The sequence below is a fragment of the Pagrus pagrus genome (genome assembly GCF_965226575.1).
Source record: "Pagrus pagrus genome assembly, chromosome: 2".
Classification (NCBI taxonomy): domain Eukaryota; kingdom Metazoa; phylum Chordata; class Actinopteri; order Spariformes; family Sparidae; genus Pagrus; species Pagrus pagrus.
The window spans coordinates 6,896,765-6,918,527 of NC_140186.1; positions in this window are offsets into that span (position 1 = coordinate 6,896,765).

Genomic DNA, 21,763 nt, shown 5'->3' on the forward strand with positions numbered 1-21,763 from the left:
CACATGTATTACATTCTGTATGCCTGTGTGAGTGTTTGTTGATGTGTGGCCTGCATCACATTTTCATGACCTGCTGTCACTTATCTGTTCTTCAGTCAATAATCTACCAAGCAGCGTTCCACCGGGAATCACATACTGTGTTATGAAAGATATGCATTTGCGTTGTGTGTAGCTGTGCGAGTGCGTGCGTCCGCTCATGCGAGCCATCAGCTGAAATACGACCAATTGCACAGATGGGTTTTATCTGTGGGGCAGCTTGATTGACACACGGAAATAAGAAGCACCAAGGCGTTGCTGCAGGTGTGTTGGGCGAATGGAAGGAGAATACCAATAATAAAAAGGAGAAGGTGGAGACATGATGGTGGTACTGAGAATGTGGATGGAGAGGGAGACGGGGAATGAACTGAAGATACGGGGAAAGGAAGAGGAGGTAAAAGATGGGATGTGGAGTAGACGGGCTCAGATGTGGAAAAACAGCTGCAACCAACGTTCAGATAAGCACCATACATGAATTAATCCCATGTGGAGTGATGTGTGTTCATGTGCTGATCCTGCACTTTCACTCTTATTGGATTCTAGAGGCTGATACGAATGCCAATATGAGCAGAGTCAATAATGGATGATACTATCATCAACAACCCAGGGGCAACAAAGGTATTTCAGGTTAGCAGCTGATAATGGCATGCAGCGATCCACCTCACATGTTCTTGTCTTCAGTTATAGCCCCTTAATTCAGCAGGAAAGTTAATTAAATGGGTTATTTTCTAGAAGCATATTTGTGATTTTCTTTCTTGTCAAAACATGAGCAGGATCACGGAGGTTATATAGGCCTATATCTAATATCTGAGGCATTGCATTTACTGCCATACTGTCATTCACAGATTCATTTTGAATCTTGTCTGCACAAAAATGATCGGTGCGCTTGTATTTGCAGTTTAGGCACAATTCTAGTTTTTCTATTTAATAATTACATTACAATTAGAAGGCCAATCAAACTTGAGCCGCCCTGCTTCAGACAAACATGGATATAGTGTTTGTGACCCGACATTACCTGAGAAGTTCTGCAGGAGCAGACAGGACTCGCAGGAGCAGGCTGGAGACCCCGAGGTAAACCCAAATCACGCTGGAGGGACTGTAAACTCAAACTGTCCTGGGAACACCTCGGGATCTCTGAGAAGAAGCGGAAAAACTTTGCTGGGGAGAAGGACATCTGGACTCCCATGCCTAGCTTGCTGCTGCACAGCCTGGCATAGATGGAGGGAGCATCATCACGCCATGTTCTGCCCCTGATGTCCCTTTGGGGCCAACTTGGCCTGTTACATCAACAGTATGCAAGTAGATGCAGAATGTGCAGGGTTAGCACTTGTGTGCAGTTTGCTTGTATTTTATTTGCCTTTACTGGGAGATTTATGACTTTTACTTTTACTTTATTTTTTATTTTTCTCCTGGAATCGCAGGTTTAACCATTTCTGTTGTTCAAACAGTGGTGATGAGGACGGTGGTATCACATGACAAAGTTAGGTCAATGCTTTTTCTCAACTATTGAGCTAACCTAAGCAGTGACTTTTGATGTATATGACAAGCAATTTTACTTGATGTAATACACTGATTTATATTCTTCTCTTCTGTCTTGCAGCATGTACTGCAGCCTTACACTGAATACTAATGTTACTGCACTTTAAACACAGACTTGCAAGGACTATCCTTGGTAATCAGTGAAGCCTACAGAAATGGCTTCTGCTGTGCTGTGTGATCTGTGTGATCTGTGTGACACTATGAAGAAAATGACTCTTTCCCCCATGACCTTTGCAGATCTGATAGCTGTGACTGGATTAGGTGCAAATCAGATAGAGGCTGACAGAGTCTCACAACAGGAAAGATGAGTGGGTTCACGTGGGAGGGACCAATTTCTGATAGAAGTGAGGTCCCTTGTACCTCCTCCTACCTCAGGCAGTCAGTTCATCAATCAACACTTTTGACCTATTGATTTTCTGTTTTGTAGTCCTCCTTCATCCATGATGAAGACCTTCAGCACACATGTGGTGGAATTTCCCATGAATGAACACAGCTTTACTAGAAATGCAAAAGAGAGAACGCTGCTGTGGTCACAGATGTTTTGGTTCGCAGAACATCTGGAATTGGATGCGCATTAAGACACAAGGATCCGGCAGCATCTTCAACCATTTATTTGAAATGACTGAAAAATGTAAATGATCGTAGTATGTGGATGGATGATTTTGTTTGTGCAAGAAAAATAATTGTACAAATCACAGCACATAAAAACGCAGAGGGATAAATCACGAAGAGATATTAATGTCGTTAATATTCTTCCTACTTGAATCATCAATACTGTCACCATTATCTTGAGCTGTCATTTTTTCTGTGCTGACGTGCACGTCAGACAGCAGGGTACAAGACAAATTGATCATGCAGTGAATCATGAACCAAGTAAAATATGAACAAATGAAAAATCTATTCACGTTTTCTGTCTCATGGGTTGATTATTAAACACAGTTTGAATCGAATCTTGGAGGAAATGGGCTTCCTGGGGTAGGGAGTAAAAATAGAGAGATGAAGCTTTATTAGAAAACCATTCATTCTATGTCTTGTTAAACACAAATTTCAGATAAATGCGTTCATCACTTGTTGTAAATCTTCCAAAAGCTGTCCACCATGAATGTAACGCCATGTTTTCACCTGCTCCATCTTGCCATAACGTCCCAGTACAGCTGTAAAATGAACAATTAAAATTTCAACCAGGAAACAACGCATTTGATCTTGATGCAATTAAAGAGGTTTTCTTTTCTTTCTTTTTTTTTAAAATCACTTTAGCAGGAGTTTTATATCACTGCAGATTCTTAAAGCAGTATTCATTATTTTTTTGGCCACTCAAGTGGAACAAGAAGTAAATAAACACTGTCATATTATCACCCTGTGAACTGTGATACGGTGTTGGGCTTTTTGCCTGGGCGCCTACCAAATATACTGTACATCCAGCGTTGTCTGGCTGTATGACGGCTAAATGCTCCAGCATTGCTCGAGCTTTGTCACTGAAAAAAAAAAAAGTTGTCTTCTGCTGGAACAACACATCCTCAAATACAGCAGCTTGGTCAGCGACCTTCAGCTTCAAACTATGACTCACTATCTACCCGCCAGCATAAGTTTTGCAAGTGAACGGCACGTGTTCGAGCTATATGCAACATCCAGCTAGACCTTCAAATAAAGCTTGCTGACAAAAATGTCACAAATTATGACGTTATGGCTTTTGGATTGTTATTAACGTAAAGTAAGTATGTATGTCACTTACATTAAACGAATGACATCTTTTACAAACGTTGACTTATGTACGAAACATAACTTTAAAACAAATCACTCTCGACTCTTGGTCCCAAACACAACACGAACCCCGGTCTCCGACGGGAAAGTTCAATGTATGACCCACCCAATCACCACCTGACCTGGTCTGTTCTCACTCTTTATGCTACTCCACCAGAAGACTACGTCAGAGGAGAGGAGGTTGTGTTTGACACGTTGGGAGTGCAGTGGTTTGTTTGCAGTGTTTCAAGTCCAAGGTGTGCATCTAACAGTGAATAGAAACAATTTGGGAAATCCTTATTGTTTTTGAGTATGTTGCTATCATTTTGTGTGTTTGTGTGGGTGTGTATGTTGCTTTACTTCTGAGTAATGTACCACTATAACTGGCCATCAACAGTGGGATCATTTATCATCAGCCCACTCCAGCACAGAGGGGTGTTGCGAGTTTCAGTGGACTACAGTTTCTCTTCAGGCTCATTCATTCGCACACACCAGGTGGAGGAAACAGCAGGAGAGATTATCTGAAACAAGCAACAAATGAAATACATCCTTTTTGTATGCCAAGATTCTCCTCCCACTCCCTTTTCTCTCCAAACTCTGACGATCATTTTAGACTTTTCTTATTAACTCCACTGACACTGACATCACTATAGATATATGTGAAAGTCCAATTTAGATTATTTATGAACTTGAAACATATACCAATCCATCAGCTGTCACCTTTCCTTTAAACACGCAGTGTGTAATTTCTGCCGTGAGGGGTATCTCACTGGAAACAATGAAAAGACTGGTTTGATGAGTAGCGTGGGATCATGGGAGTTGTTGTCATTATTGTTTGAACAACCCCCATTGCCAATGCAAACTGACGCGGGTAGGAATTTTCATGGATGAGCTAATGTGTAAAAGTTTTATTCACGTTGCGTTCAGTCACGTTAGCCGGATTCCTTCCTCTCTCTGATGTATTATCGGGCGTTTCCTGGCGACCAAATGAAACACACCACTGCCTTGATTAAAGAAGAAAGCTTTAATCACTTTTAATGCAGAAATGTAACATATTACATCTTTAAAATGATAACAAATATACTTTGAATAAACAAATGTTTGGCCCAAACATGAGCGTAAGATCTGTGAAGCGTTTGTGTCATTTCTGACCTATTTATTCATTCATCAGTTTTAGTGCAGTTACACCTTCTCACTCCACCTCAAGCATCGTGAACCTAACAAAGAGCAGTCATCCCTGTTGAGAATTAATTATTACCTATCAGGACATTACAATGTGAATGCACATTATGGGAGCCAATGGCCTGTGGCTGCACATCAAGGTGCAACGTGCGATACTTTTTGTCTCACTGTTTTCTAATTAGGTGATATACTGGAGAATCATAAAGTCAATTTGAGGCGAGAGCAAAACAAAGAATCCCATCGGAGCACGCATTAAATATGTAGTAGTGGCGTGTAGGAGGTGCTCAAGTTTATCAGCCTATAAATAGCACAAATTGTCACAATATTATATTATACATCGCAATTGTATGAACTAACTTAGAAAGCAATTATGGGTGATGCTTCTATATTTACAGTCTATATTTATAAGACCGTAAATACCAAGCATCAGTATCCGTCCAGCGTCAAAAATGTTTTCTGGTTTTATAGCTTGAAATAGTCACCCATCTCTGAGTGTAAAAGAGAAAAGGGAAGAATAAATCAGAGAAATATAAAAAGCCCTGTCTAATAGATTGGCCTATCTCACATAAAAGGCCTCTAACATTAGCAGAGGGCTGTGTGTACGTGTGTGTGCTAAAGAGGGAAATAGAGTTTAATGAATACCCTGTCTAAATGTGGATTTTATCTCTTACAAATGTCTTCTGTAAAACGTCCTGACAGTTATATTTCTCTCTTTTTTTGTCATTAGTCTTCATTCCGTTTCAATTATTCTCTCTTGTTATCAAACACGCACTGATTCACACATGAGCCATCCAGCTTCTGTTCTCTTTAGCCAAAAGGTTCAGCTTGTCATTTTCTCACTTATTATTTCTAGCAGCCAGCTTTTGAAATTTGTCCTCTCTCATCCTGTCAGCAGTCGCCCTCTGTACTTCAAACAATAAATACTCAAAGGGAGCATCGTCGAACAACAGAGATAGATGGTGAGAGAGTGAAAGACGAGGTGAACATGTAAAATATGTTCCCCACAAAGGTTATTACTTTTGACATGATATGCATTATGTATTGTTTACTGTTTGTCTGTCAGTCTTTCCAAGCTGTTCATCCAGAGTGATGTTCCGGTGTTATACGATGAAGCGCATTAAAGGGATGGTTCGGGTCTTTTGATGCGGGGTTGCATGAGATACTTATCCCTAGTCAGTGTATTACCTACTTCCTGCCGGCGCTACTTGCTGCTTCTCCACATGGGGGGGAGCTGATGGTCATCTACTGCAAGTAACACACTGACAAGGGATAAGAACCTCATACAACCCCACATCGAAAGACCCGAACTATCACTTTAAAGTTCCAGATGTCTGCGCATAAATGGTTTCCATCCAGCGCTCGAACATCGTTTAGTGGAGTTCAAAAGAGACTGAAGTCAAAGATCCAAGAGAGTCACTGTGTCTAACCTGTTTGGCGCTGGGCAGGTGGTGTGCAGTGAGAGCTGCCTTCTGTATCAGTGCAGTGAGAATGAACAAAAACATTTGTGGATCATAAAACCAAAACAACAAGCTGAAGGACACTAAAATGCTCTGTTAAGCTGAGGAGAACTGCAAGGTTGAATAATAATTTTATGTTGGATCATCACTACGACAAACACTCGCACTCCATGTTGAAAAGCTCCAATAGTGCCCTCTTCTTGTACTCTTGGATTTCCCTAGTAGATGAAATGATAAAGTGCCCTCCACAGCGACGCGTTGTGCAAGAAAACTTGATCAAGTGCCGTCTCTGGTGCCTTGAGAAAACATGATGAAGTGCCCTCTACGGTGCCCTTTTTATTTTTCTCCTCTGCCCATCAGACAGCCGGAGTCAACCACCGCTCATAGTGAAGTATTTTTGCAGTTTAGTACTGCTACTTTCACTTAAGTGAAGGATATTAGTATGCCCTCCTCCACTATGTCTTCTTGCTATGCGTGTGTGCATGTTAAGGGTTAGTTCTTCTTTGTTACTGTATGCTTTCCTGGCTCACAGAGAATGATATGAATGTGAAGGCAACGTGAAGCTATTGAAACATGTACTGTATGGCTGATTAAACAAGAAAATCCTTTTCAGGAGGTAGAAAGGGGTTAAGATGTCCTAATTATCCTCTCTTTCAGCTTGTTAAGTACACCCACAATCATAAGCCATTTCTAACAATGACAATGACATTATTATCAACTGTGACAGGATGATAATAATGTAGAATTTAATTTTATGTCCTTATGTTGCAATAAACTGCCATCTGTGCTCAGTTTAACTGCGGGGACATCTTCAGTCAGTGACATTACTCATAACAACGGGTACTTGCCTCAGAAGGGATAAACAGTGCTATGGACATACCGGCACTAACTGAGAAATTTCCTTTTCTTTGGGAAATACAGGATGAAACACAGGACAGTCAGATAACTTTTTACCTGCGACTGTTCTCTCCACTGTCTCTGTCTGTCTCCTGTCAGAGGACATCAATGCCTCCACCACTAATAATGCTGACCTCATTTATGCTGTAATGGCGCTGGCCTTGGAGAGTTTAACGGAAGATATCTCAGGGATGACTCACGCGGCTGTGATGGATGACCTATTGCCCCATGAGCTTTGATCAGTCGGCGAGGTTGGAGAAACCTGTTGACCCATCATTGCCATTTTCTAAACACTGTGCACGCTGCGTCTACATAAGCTGTTCCCCACAGGACAGAGCACACAGCAGCAAAGCAGCTTTAATATTAAAACCAGCTGTAAACCAACCAGTGCTCCTGTGCTGGTTTTTTATGTATGTCTCTGTTAGTGTTAATTTGAAATTAGGGAGGCGCCACGCAAGCACAACACCGACTAAAATAAATAAAGCTGCTTTAATCAATATTTTTATATAAACAATTTCTTGCAGGCAAACACCCGCACACTGTCTAACTTGCAAAAATGCATTTATATATATAAAATTTCAGTCAAAAAGGTTTGCTAAAATGAGAAGCCATCTTTAATAGGGAGCTACTGCAAGTCTGAAACCAATCGCATTCAGCACAAGAAATAAAGAGATAAATACCACATTTAAATTTCCTATATGAAACTATATATCAAGCATAAATACTGCGTACCAAATTGTTCACTTGCCTTGCCTAGCCTTAAATACAAGTTCTCAAAACTTATGAACAATAGTCAAAAATTCCTTCGCCCTGTTGAGTCAAAATTTAGTAGGTACCTCTATGACTGGATCCTACAAGCCCCCAAAAAACAGATAGCTGTGGAGGAGAAAGACCAGACCTTCTGCAGGAATAAACAGCTGGAGTCACCTGTTTATCAACCCGACTGCAGCAGCGATCCTCGGAGGTGACCTCCATTGTCCAGTGTCCAGTAACATTGCAGAGAGGAGAAGGGACATAGAAGAAGAACCAGAGTCTCTGGTGAGTGCTCACACAAACAGGAACACACATCCTCTGTGCGTTGTCGCTTTCTTGCTTGCTTAAGACGAATTTAAGGTCATCTGGCTGTTTAGGGTGAATAAACACTCCTGCAAGTAAAACACAAATAATACCGTGGACAAACTCACTTTGTTGGCTGTGAGCTCCATTAAACAACCACCATTACTGATGAAAAACACTTAGTCGCATTCGCTGACTTCCTTCCTCACTCTATCCTGGAAGTTATAGCGACAGGCTATCGTATGAAATGCACAGTTACCTTAGCTTATTTGTGGATTTCTCCGGGCTGTTATGAGTCCAGAGTGTTAAATGCTATAGAGCTTGCGTGGGAGAGATCTCTGAGGGCACAGGCAGCCTCGAGGATCACCTGGGCTGAGAGTCGTGGAGGAACAAAATTAACCTTATCTAATGGAGGCAGTCACTATTATAGAGGGTCAGCGCTACTATCTGGTCATCCCTGCCTGCCATTGCCACCCCAGGCTCCAATGGAGACCTGCAAGCCTTTTTGAGCCTTCTTTATGATTCATCATAACTCCGACTGTGCAGAGCCTCTTTAAGTGACGGGTTGTGTGGGTCATTTGTGACACGCTTCTCCCTAAATTGTGCGCTCTCTCAGCCAATCAGCTCTTTATGGCTTGAGAAGGGAAGACCAGATAAATCCAACCGTCAAGTTAAACAAAGAGCTCTGATTGAGTCTCGTCTATATTAATTTGATACAAGACTTCAGGAAATTAATGTTGTGTTTTGTACTGCTGAGCAATCAATCAAACCACAGCTGGAAAGACACTGCCAGTTGTCCGCCTCTTGTGATTGGCTGCAGGTGTTTTCATCCACATGTTTCTGATGCCTGTGAAGTGACAGTTGAGATGAAGACAACATTAAGGAAGGCTCAGTGGCCTTTCTCTGTTTCCCTTGAGCATTACTTGTGGGAATAGCAGAGACAATCAATGCAGCAGTGAATACATTGAATCACTTTTCCAGTGTGGAGGCAGTAAATACACAAAACCTGGTTGGAATTAGTAAGTAGATCCAGATTGTAACATTAAAACTAGACTATAACTCTTTTTTTTTTACCAAACCAGTGTTACTAAACAGTTTTCTACCTTTATACAATGTGCCACACAAAGCCAGGCCTTCACAGGTTCATAAAACAAATCTGATTTCCCAGGTACAGCTGTGGAGAGAAGCTGTACGATGATAACAGCGTTCCGCAGTAAATTTATGGAATTTATGAACTTGCCCACTAGATCGAGCCTACGGACAAGAACATAGCTTTATTTAACAACAGCAAGTGGTCGCAACAGGCTCGAGCCTGGGAAGGCAGCTGTGTCTCGCCTGGTGACATTTTGCCGCAGAGGGTTCGCTTAATTCAGATGGAAGCAGAAAGAAAAAAGCCATAACAGCAGGCAGCAAGAACACAGTGATCTTTATCGTCTTCATCGTCTTCACGGCCTTACATAAACACCACCAACAGTTATGCTTTCTACTTTTTCTGGACATTGGACCAGCCATTAAAAACAGACAGTGACTCCAATTGCTTGAGTCGATGTCTTTGTTTGCGCACATTTATCAGAGGTCTGCTGCATTGTCAGTGACTCATCGTACTGTGCGCCATCAATAGATCAAATGTGTATGACAGGGGTCTCATGTGGTACCAAACCCAGCCAGAACTTCACTCTGCAGGTCCCCTCAGCTCTGTGGGAGCCTCTGCCTCATCGCTTTGGTCTCATGCAGTCGGCGATTTTATCATTTATGAAAAAACGCAGAAAAGCTACAAAATATTGGTCCAAGCTGAAACCAACAGAGAGGCGAGATTCAGACGTCCAGTTCAGTACAATATGAAATATTTTATTTTCTGTGCCTTCAGTTTGGATTTGAGTGATTTAAAAGACGCGCTGTGCTTTATATAGTGGTGCTGCTTTGCATGGCTGCTTATAATACATTATATAACTGCCCATTGGAAGAATGAACAGGTAAAAGTCTATGCATTCCTGATTGAAAGCTCTGCTTTAGCTGTCTGCTTTTCTCTCTTGAGCGCATGCATTACTTCTTTGACTGCTGTCATTCGTCTCAACTCCCTGTGTGTGGATCAGTCTCACTCACTGATTCAAGTCACGTAATGCACAGATTCGATTGGCTGAGTAGCATCACATTAGACGATTTAATGCATGCAACTGATCTGCAAGTTTCCAGGGCTGTTAGTGCGAAAAAGGCCGGAGATGCTGCACCGGTTAAAAAGAAACGCTCCATCAAAATGAAATAAGGCGGCTAAAAAGGGGGTTACACCTTACCTTATACCTCCTGCACTTTCCAACTTGTCTCCTGGCCCGCAACTTTACTGTCCTGTTCACTCTTAGCACTTTCATCAACCACATTTCATTCTGCAGAAGCATGTTTGTAGCAAAACATCTCTTATAAGAACCAGCTGTTTCAGGAGTCAGTAGACTATTCATAATTATAGTCTCTTCTTCTTCTTCTTCTTCTTCTTCTTCTTCTTCTTCTTCTTCTTCTTCTTCTTCTTTGCAGGTAATCGATGACTCGTGATTTCTGATATGAAAAGTACTTACTGACTAGTTTTTTAAATGTAATAATTCATTACTATGATATGGCTTATAAAACAGTGTTTTGGACCCTAATGAATTGAGTGGACCAACATTTCACCCCAGCTTTTATTTCTAAATAAATCACCAAGAGAAGACAAAGCTACGGGCACGTTGCCAGCTGTAAAGAGCTTTAGAAGATTGGTTTGAATGTAAGCCAATTCCTTCCAAACTAACCTCTTTCCTGTTCAAGATGGTCATTGTCTGAATCGGTTAATTTTACCACCAGATTTGTTCTGCTTATTACTTCCTGTTCTACTGCCCTCCCTTCTCACACTTACAGTACCACAGTGTATTTCATTCACTTCAAAGGCTGCTAAATATTCTACTACAGGAACGCTGACAGCAAACACATGGAGTGATTAATGCACAGGCCCGCTGGAGTGTGAAATTACCTCAATGTTATTCACTAAGAATGCAAAAAAGGCTTGATTATTTTTACTTTGAATACTTTAATTCTATTGTTTTGTCTCTTCCATGAGATCACACAGCTGAAGACTCACTATGGATGGTTGGAGCTACCCGGTCATTTACGATGGGCTTCTGTGGTTTAAATCTAAAGCTTGATGCTTTTTCCTTCTCTTACGCTGGCCTTCATTATCTTGCCTTGGTTTATTATCTGATAGATAGCTCAGATTATTGATTATTGCTTATAGCTCTGAAGCTTTACGGCGCATGATTTACTGACAAACACTTGCAGGTAAGGTAAAGATTGCTGTCGAGGTTAAATGATCCACATTGTCAACGCTTCCTATGAGGCTTCGTTTAAGGTGTAAGTGCTTATCCTCTTTCTTTCCGAGAGTTAGATGAGAAGATCGATACCCCTCTACGATGGCCACATTAAGAGTGGAGCCAGGAGACAATGAGTTTAAGACCAAAAACTGGGGGAAACAACTAGTCTGACAAACATCATCTCTAAAATTGAGTACAGTAAACATGGAAAATGGACTTTTTGGCTTTTCCAGTCTACTGACCGCTCAAAGCGCTTTACAACACTTGTCACTTGCCTCACTGGTGATATATTCACCATTAAACAACCACCATTACTGATGAAAATCTATCTGATGCAACAGGCAACAGGATTTCTGGGTTTATGGACTCAAACATTGTTTTAAACATTTGGGAGAATGAAAGAAGATCAGATTTTATGTGTAGACATTTGTCGAGAACTCTCAAAAGTAATAGCCACCATAAGCTGCTACTCATACCACACCCACTAAGGCTGTAGCAGCCAAACCCTGAGTGAATTGAACTGAGCAAAGATACATTTTACCGCCTGTGATTTCAATTTTTTATATGTAAGAGAAAGAACGAGTTATTTATTCTGTCATAAGTTATAGTCTTGCTTCAACATCAGAATCCCCGGCAGAGAAATAAAGTGTGGAGAGGGTGGAGAGGGTATTTTCTTTTTTGATGTGTGTTTGTGATTCAGTACCTGTGTCTACTTCAATGTATAGTGCAGTTGTTCACACTGAGCGCAGACAGCAGGGGTTCGCCACTTTGTATCATTATATCTCTTTTTTATGACATGCATCAAACGTGAACGAGAAACTTTGGCTCGAGGAAAAATCACTGAGGAGAACTCGGCCAAAAAATACAATAACGCCAACTTCATCCTGTTGCAAGTGATCTGTCTGTATTAAGGTGCTTTGTTTATTGTGTTGACGCCCTTTTAATGTTGAGATATGGTCCAATATCTCTCACAGCAAGGATGTTTACACCTTAGATATGCACACACGAATACCTTGCGCGCCTAATGACAGCAGAATAAATGGAAAGATGATTGGGATGTTTGGTAAGAGCTTATAATAAGATAATAACAAGATCTTTATAATGAAAGTAATAAAAACAAGGTAAATTGTTATAAGGGATGAGACAGAATATACAACAATGAAAGAGTGGGGTGCAGAAAGGATGATGAAAGGAATAAAATGATCCAGCATCTAGTCAGGAACACTGATCTCAGACTAAGATACAATCTGACTCTACCACAGGTGGCAGCGTACTCTCTTGAATACATAACGGCTAAGAAGAAAGTGCTGACACACCGGCCACCCAAACAACCTGCGACAGACATCTGTTGGCTAAGCTGGCTGCACTGCGAGCTCTCCTCTCCAGGCTTGTGCATAGCGATATGAAACAACAACAAGATAGAGGACATTAAGGATGTGTTCAGACAAGCAGCGCTGCTTCAAAAAACACAGCCAACAAAACCCACTGTAGCACAACAGTGTTTTTTTATTTGTTTCTTTCAGAACAGCTTGCCTCCACTTTTGCGAGACAGTTGTCATCAACATTTCAGTTAGATTGCATTGTTGTGTGTTGAATATAGCGTTTTATCACCACTTGTGTTGTCCTCACAGGCGTCACGATGAAGGGGCGAATTACAGCTGCCATAATTGCTAAAATCCTGACATGAAAGCTGACAAGCCTTCCAACTGGACTCCCTGGTTTTTGTTTCATTTTCTCACCCGCAGCAACACACCCACACCTGCACAGACTGGTGTGACTCTTAATAGTGTTATTTTTGGTCTAAAGGCAGCCTAAGGGAGAAGGAGTGCTGGACTAGAGGGGAGAGACATAAACAGGCAGCTGTCATCAGTTTTCTCAACAGCAGCGTATTGTTTGGATGGATAGCTGTCTGCAGGGGTCACTGCTGCAGCCGAGCCAGACGGCTGGTGGCGCCGAATCCAGGCCAAGACCATTTGAGGATAGCTTTTAAAAGAGCTCCTTACCATTTAAAAAGCTGGCTACAGCTACAGTCCAAAGAAATCAGTGGGGGGCGATAAGAGGGTGCTGCCAATTTCCTCGTAATGCCGGTTTTAGGGCCTCAGACTCACCTTCTTGGGGCAGAGACTACAAAACATAGCAGCAAACTGTGGCCGCAAGTAACATTTACTCAAGTACTGCACTTAAAGGTAGGAAGGTGATTCTGGAGAAAGATAGTTTATTGTTGAGACTCATTCACAGGTCGTCAAATAGCAGCACTTTTGGTTATTATGGGACGAATACCGACTTAAAGCGTTGGTATTTAATGGTGTATTCAGCGAGTTTGGTTGCGGGATAATTGGTGTTTATTTGTGTTACTCCACAAATTACATTACATCATTACATTTGTGTACTTTAGCGTTAGCGAGCCAGTGGTGTGTGTGTCTGTGTGTTTAAGATCAAGTCAACTCTCAGTGAATTCAGCACTCACCAGAGACCCTGGTACTCTTCCCCCACCCCCCCTTTCTCCTCTGTAATGTCTTCATGAAGTAATGTACATTTCGCTGCTGGATCGCTGCTACAGTCAGGTTGATAAACAGGAGTGAGGATAAGTCCTCATTTTAATACCAAAAGCTCTAGAGCAATGTTTTTCTCCAGAATTTTCTCCAAACAAAAGTTAATTGTTACAGTAATTTAATACTTTTTTAAGCAGTATTGGAGTAATGTTTATAGGATTTCAGTAATATTATTACAGTAACTATGTCCAGTTACTTGTTACCAGCTGAAATGTAAGTACTTCACCAGTGCACCAACAATAATATTTTCCCCTGAAGAAGAATCATGTTGATGAACTGCTGAAGTGGCTGCAGAGTCAGACAATGAAACATTGAGTTTACAAGGGAAAGGGACTAAAAAGTTAACAGTCAACTGCAATAAATGTATGTAGGAAGCTATAGCTAAGTATTCATTATGTGTCCAAGGCTATTAAATTGTTCTGAGTCATCATCGTCACAGTATATAGTCATTATCATCACAGCATTGTAACATGAGTGGGTGATTTTAATACACAGTAACCCCTGTGGATGCATGAATGGAACCAGAGACACACTTCACAGGAGAGCTCTTCATCAGCCGACGCTGCAGTAAACTTAATCTTCTGTGCTTTGATTACCTGCTATGAAACAAGACAGTCCTCTTCCAAGTAATTTGCCCACCATTCTCCATCTTATGCAACTTTTTTCTTTGTACTTCTTCACTTTATCTCAGAGGGAAATGTTTTGCTTTTCATTTAACTATATTTGTCTGACAGCATTAGTTAATCGTTACTTTTCAGATTTCCCAAGGATAAAGTGAGAACATATCCTCCTTCTTAAGCTAAATACACTTTTTAAAAACCCCTCTTGGATTGGAAGTACTTCTACTTTTAATATTTCATACTCAAGTACATTTTGCTGACATTACTTTCATACTATTGAATCCAAGACTGTTACTTTGTAGTGGAGTGTTTTCACAGTGTGGTATTAGTATGTGTACTGTATGAAAGGATCTGAGTGCTTCTTCCACCACTGGCAGCAAATATAAAAGGTGTAAAATTATATGTGGCTTGCAACCTCTGCTTTCCCAGAAATGCACTTTGGCTTTTCTTTGACTTGTGAATAAATGCCCTTTCTCTGTGCAGAGTGCAGATTTTTCTTCGGGAGGAGACATTTATTCTTTGCATCCTGTAACTGCATTTTCATGATAATGTCGGTCTCCTTTGTACGGGCAAGGACAGGGGTGATTTAACTTCCTGCTATTGTTGCAGACTCTTTGGTGAACACTTTTGTTATGATGTCTGGCAGGTGAAGAGGATCCATACATTAAAAACCTTTGCTACAAGTGACAGAAATCCTTTCAATTTCTCGACAGCGTGGAGCCGATCTGAATAAAAACTTCAGGGCCGGCCAAACCCCTGGTTCCTTCCTTCAACATCCATTCATCCATCTTTTAAACTGCTTCTCCTGTTCAGACTCGCAGGGGGCTTGAGCTAATTTCAGAATACACTGGGCAATAGGCGAGACGAGCCACTGCTGCATCTCAGGTGGACAAACACATTCACCCTCACATTCACTTCTACCGGCAATTTAGAGTCTCTGGTCGCCTGGCAGAAGTGGAGCACAAAGGTGACATCACATGCAGAAATTTAGCTTTTCTGGCTGAACCTTCGTGGTTTAAAGTCCATTATAAAAAGAACAATAGGTGACCTAGAGTCCAAGTTGAGATGTCAACAGACTAGCAAATGTTATCTTTTATCTAACAAGAAATGAACTCACACCACCAAACCTGTACATGATCTAAAACTGCATTATGTAGAGACAACATGCACTCTAACTTGTGAGGTCACAAGAGGGGACCCCCTCCAATGTGACTCTGTGAGCAGGATTTTGTCTTTGTAGTGTGATTAATACAAACACATACAGAAGCACCCACTGTGTCACATTGTGTGAGTCAGTGGTGAGTTCATGGTACAGGACACTGAACAAAGACAAACAAACTCGCTCATAACACTCATCTGTGTGGAAATCTCAACAGTACGGAGTCAAAATGTTGTTTTTGGTCAGGAAACGAGTTGTGAACATAATGTTGACATATCATCACCTTTTAAATTGAAGTAAAAGTTCTTACAGTGGCAAACAGTTGGGAACACATCCAGCAGTTACACAGCAACATTATTATTGATTTGGAGTCGAGATTACGACAAATGTAGGTCAAATAGTTACTCTGTTTTAGCTCGGTGGAGGGAAATACCTGATTCTTTAGCTGCTAAATGCTAAATAACGTATGTGACATATTCTACTACAGTACTGAACTTAACACCCCCTGAAAAATGTGTTTTTGCAGACTTCCTGTGGTTTAACTGCATCGTTTCAATTAAAGTCCTACTCTTATGAATAAAGATCGGATTCCTCACTGATCCAGAACCCTTTACTGACGGGAGGAGAGCTCAGCAATCACCGTTTAACTTCACTCCCGTTTATACATCAGACTGTAGCAGCAGTCCACAGAGGTGACCTCCATTGTCTGTGGATGTGGATGTTTATTCTCATTCACTGACTTCCTTCCTCAGTCTCTAACTTTCTCCTGGAAGTTAAAGGGACAGGTGACCAAATGAAATGTGATGTTACATTGAATAAAATTGTGGATTTTTCTGGGTTTGAACATTTCGGATAATGTAAAGTGTAATGTAGTGTGATAATATACTGTATACACAGTTCAACAAAATATATAACAAAGGTCTATTTGTCTTTCGTTATTTTAATCTGGAATTACTGTTATGTATCTATGTTATATCTTGAAAACAATTTCAAACACATCTCCACATCACAAAACCTAAATATAATATAATATATAAAACTAAAAATATGCTCATTTCAACCACCATTACAGTCCTTGAACCACATTTCGGGCTGTTTTTCCAATAAAGCTGATGTTATTGAATAACTGCTGCAGAAAAATATTCCTAACTCACCTTTTAGCTGAAAAACAGGCAACAGCTATTTCTGGAGCTCATTAATCTCCATTACTGTATTCTGGGGATTGTCTGCGGCTCTATGACGGTGCCAATCTCACCAGGTGACTCGTGCTTTTGGCGCCAAGTCAGAAAACATTGTGCTGTCCGCTTCACTTGATTTGTATATTGAGTATTGGAAATCGGTGACGGAGGCGACACACAACAGTGTGCCGACAGAGCTGCCGCCATCTGGGGAACTCTGCCCTTCACTTCAGGCTACAGTGAGTCCATCAACGAGGAGGGGCTGTGAGACGTGTGAAAAAAGGAAAAACTTCAGATCTTGATCTTTCATAGATAGCCCCTTGATCCTCGGATATGAACACAAACATATGCAGACACACACACAAAACACACACACACGCTGACGCAAGCACAGCTTCCATTTCAGTTGTTGATTTTGTGAAAATAGGAAAAATCTTATCTGCTGCTCACAGAAAAAGACTCCCTGTACACTGCTAGAAACACATTTTAAGGTTCATTTCTGATCAGATACGTGCGTGTGTGTGCATTTGGCTCTTTGTTCTGATATATGCATTGTCAGGATTTGCTTCCCTGCCCACTTTTTTCCTGGTACAAGCCTTCTGTCGTTCGTACAAGCTTGTTCAGTACGATTTATGTCATCATTTTGCGCTCGCTGAGTTTCACTCAGGGCTCGTGTGTGTTTGTCCAGACTATAAATTAGGGAGAACATCAAACAGCAAGCTAAAAGATTGACCGCTGGCTCTGCTGAAGGTCTAATGCACATATGAGCTTTGGATGAAGAGTATTGAGGCCTGACAATGTGCGGAAGAAAAGAGAAAAAAAAAGAAAATTGGGTGAGTGCGGAGATTTGCATAACACCCGGGGTTAAAATATGTGTGAATGCGTGTGTGTGTGTGTGTGTTTACTGCTGTGACGAAGCAGTTTATACACCTGTGATGGCTCTGTAAATCACAGCTGATGGTAATTATGGTGCAAACCTATCCACCCATACAGTCATTATCAAAAACATTTTCCTGGTCTGAAGTTACAGAAAGTGTTGTCTTGAAACACCTCTTAGTTTTGGATTTTAGCAACTCCAAAGTAACGCTTTTCGCTCACAGTTTTCACTGCAGCGGTCTTGCCTCCTTTCAATCAACCGAATAGAAAGAGAAAAACAAAACAGACCTCTCATTTAAAGTGTTTTCCTCTCGGCTCCTGGAGTGTGACACATGAGCACAGCGATGTCAGTCAGTCGGTGCCTCGGTCGCTTGGGAGGCTCAAACCATTCTCCGACCTCAGTCAGATTTGTCCACAGTCTAATGAAATTTCCCAGCACTTCTCACCCTGACAGAAACAGATTTCAAAGGTCTGACAATGGTAACGCCAAGCAGAGTGATGCCCCCTGAACAAGACAGCTCGAATCAATGGCTCCATGCTCAAGCAAAAGACGCCACACGACAACATTGTTGTCAGATCTGTAAGCAAACCATGTGATTAAGCAGCTGGACCTTGACCTGATGGAGCTCCAGCTAAATTTGTCTGTGTGAAAAATAAAAACTGAAAAAGAAACGGAGGAAGTATTTGCAGGAGAACGCTGTCTCATGAAAAACTGTATTAACGTACTGTTAATTTGCAAAAGCAAATACATTTTGAAAGAAGTGGCAGTCTGCCGGGATTACAGTTTTTCTAATTAACACGATAAGAAAAGTATTAAAGAGTGAATGAATCGTTTTTCCCTGAAGTGATCAGGGAAATGCTCACTAAAAACACATTTTGTTTCCTTTGTAATTGTAGGGAAATAATGTCATCTTGGTAGAAAATATTGACTTTTGATGTGTTTAGTTTTTTAATATTAAACTAAAATCCCATTTTTTTCCCCTCTGGAACCAAAACATAACCACAGATGAGACTCAAATCCACCATGACCACCTCCCTGTTACTTCTGTGCAGTACAGCAACATATTAGAGAAATACATTCATCAGCATTGGAAAAGGAGTGTAGTGCAGATTTTGGAGCAGGAGCAGCAGAAATTTAGAAGATCACTGCCCACGGCATTTTTTTTTTACCATCCAACTTGACCAGCCAGAGCGCTCCAGGGAGAGCTGGGATAAGAGCTTTGCTAATCGAACTTGGATTTAAGGCTGATCCCGGCTGTCTGGTTGCAGAGACCTGTCTCCACTACAACACCTCAAATGTTGCTGTTGCACTTAACAGACAGATGGTGTTCTGAGCCAACAGAGCGCAGGACTACAGCGGGATGAGGACGGGTGGACTCTGTGTTTACGTCATTGATGCTCGGTGCTTGGGGCAGTCAAAATTGATGGACAGCCCGACTGCCCCAGGGAGGAGGGCAAAGAGAGCTGGGCTAAGAGTTATGCTAATTCAACTTGGATTTAGGGCTGCTCCTGGCTAATGACTGGTTGCAGCAAAATAAAATAGGGAAATTGGACTCAGGCTGCAGAGTGCAGGACTACGGCGGGACGAGGAGTAGTGGACGTCAATGGTGCTTGGTGCTCAAATGCAGTCAAAGTTTGCGTTTAAGGTTTAGCTTTTAATCTGAGAATGAAATCATATTGTCTCCACTAATGATTAAAAAGAATGCATGAATGAGTTATTTCCTGGGTTTATATCTGTTTATGTACATCTGTATAAAAAGAAACTGTATATATGTTCTATGTTTGTGTTCACAAACTTTCATTTCGTTATGCAACGCTGTGTTAATGACAAATAAACACAGGCTTGTTACCTTGTTTCCTTGTTACGTAATTTTAAAGAAGACCAGATTATGATTGAGCCTTTACTCCCGCTCAGCCTTGAGCTTTTAAGGCAGTAAAACTTTGCCTTTTTTTATCTCTCACCGAGGAAATTCCCTTCTTACAGCAGCTGGAGAGTCAGAAGAGATGGATTAATGTATAAAAATGAAGATGAAGATAGAGGTAAGACAAGAACAGAAAGATAAAAAATAAGAATAATATCAACACTATATACACTGTATTTATCTTTCACATGTACAGATATGTCCAAGATGGATTTTTTTCACCGTTAGGAATAATACACACATGGCTGTGTAGTAATATATTTAAAAGGCATAACACTATGAGATATATCCCACTGAGTTGCTGTAAGGCAACAAGATGACGCTGAGTCTGTGTGCAATTTGTGTTTAATTAATACAATTCTGGTTAATGTCTCAGTTACAGCACATTTGCAAAAATACTCCAGAAAATGCCAGGCCCAGCATACTTAAAGCAGCTTGTGACTCCTCACAAAGAATAAAACTAGACAAGGCTTCCCTCTGAGCCCTAAAGCCAGACTAACCCATAAATGTGTTTAGACGGGACAATAAACTTCATTTAGTTGAATACACATCAATCCAGGACATCTGTTAGTGGCTCTGTAATGGTTTTCCTGCAGCCTCGGTTCCTCAGGGATTCAAAGTAAAACACATAAACCAGAAACACAGATTGGGTTAGAAAAACAATCGAAAGAGGGATTTTATACACCATGCTAATGGAGGTCTGATGGGGTTTCTGCCATGCAATCATCATGACTCTGGGGATCGTAATGTTAGTTTGCAGATCCACCACTTTGGTCCAGACTGAAAAATCTCGACAGCTAGTGGATTGATGCCAAGACAACTGATTCATGAGCCCTAATGAGTTGGGTGACCACTTGACTTTTGCTGAAACTACTGGACGGTTTTCCATTAACTGTCCAGTGTTGGAGGTGACTATACACCTGTTGTTATCATGCTAACAAGCTAAAATAAGAAAACGAACATGATGAAATTATATCTGCTCAACATATGTTAGCATTACTATTGTAAGCATGCTATCCTGCTGCTTTCTGCATTCAGCTTACCAATGTGCTTAAAGGGGAATTTCAGTATTTTAAAACCTGGGCCCTATATTTACATGTTTTGGTGTTTAAATGATTCATGCCTATCAAAAGTTTTGAAAGGGATCCAGGAGCTCGCCTCAGGTGGCAGCCCCGACAAGGCTGCAACGTACTTCGGGGGAACTGCGTCGTTTAAAATTACAGCCACTAAAAGTTTTTCTTTTTGCCACTGACAGACTGAGGTTGTTATTCTAAGTGTCTGACAGCGTCACGCACACTGTTCCTATGTTGAATAGAGATGAGTTTGAAATCTTGCAAGAGGAAAGTTGTTGCAGGAAGAAACGATGGAAAAGTGAGTCAGAGTTGGAAAGAGGAGTTGAGAGTTCATCTAGAGGACTCATCCTTGAACGAGACTTGCGCTTCTGGTTACAAAATGGTCTATTTATTGATATCTAATGACACTTGGAAGGAACAACTTTAGCCTGCTGGTGGCAGACACAAGCACTTGTAGTGGGCGTAACTTTGACAGTTGCTCCAAAAGATTACGTTGCAGACAAGTCTTGGCTGCCAGCTAAGGCGATCTACTCGACCTATTCCAAAACGTTTTGGTAAGTATGAAACATATACACCAAAATATGTAACTATAGGGCCAAGGCTTAAAAATACCGCCTCACAGTGCAGCCTGCTCTAGTCTTCTTGTACTGTTTGGTTCTAGATGCATCCTCACTTGCCATGTCTTTTATTTACACAAAGAGGGATTCACTTAGCTGACTTGTCACTGGATTAGTATCGGCGACTGCTGACCCTGTGGTGCCAAACACTAACTCGATAGCAGGTCAAAAGTTCAGCCGACTCTCCATCCAGCTCTGTCAAGTGTATTCAGTTCAATTCCATCCCAGCTCTTGAGCTCCAAGACTTTTGAGGATATGCATATGCATAATGTTTGTTTACAGGCACTCAGGGGAACTAACAAGGGTGTTCTGGCTGAGCTTTTGCTTACTACAGCTGTGTTGCCAGCTGTTTAAAGCAAAAGACTAACCACAAGTAGCTAATTGATGAACTTGTCAATCATTCGCCCACAAGCTTGTGACTGTTGAGGATCATGTGACTAAATTAGAATGAAACATCAAGTGATGTTGACGATAGGTGGATCACCAAAACTGCTAGCACGGATATTTTCATAAATAAGTGAAAAAAC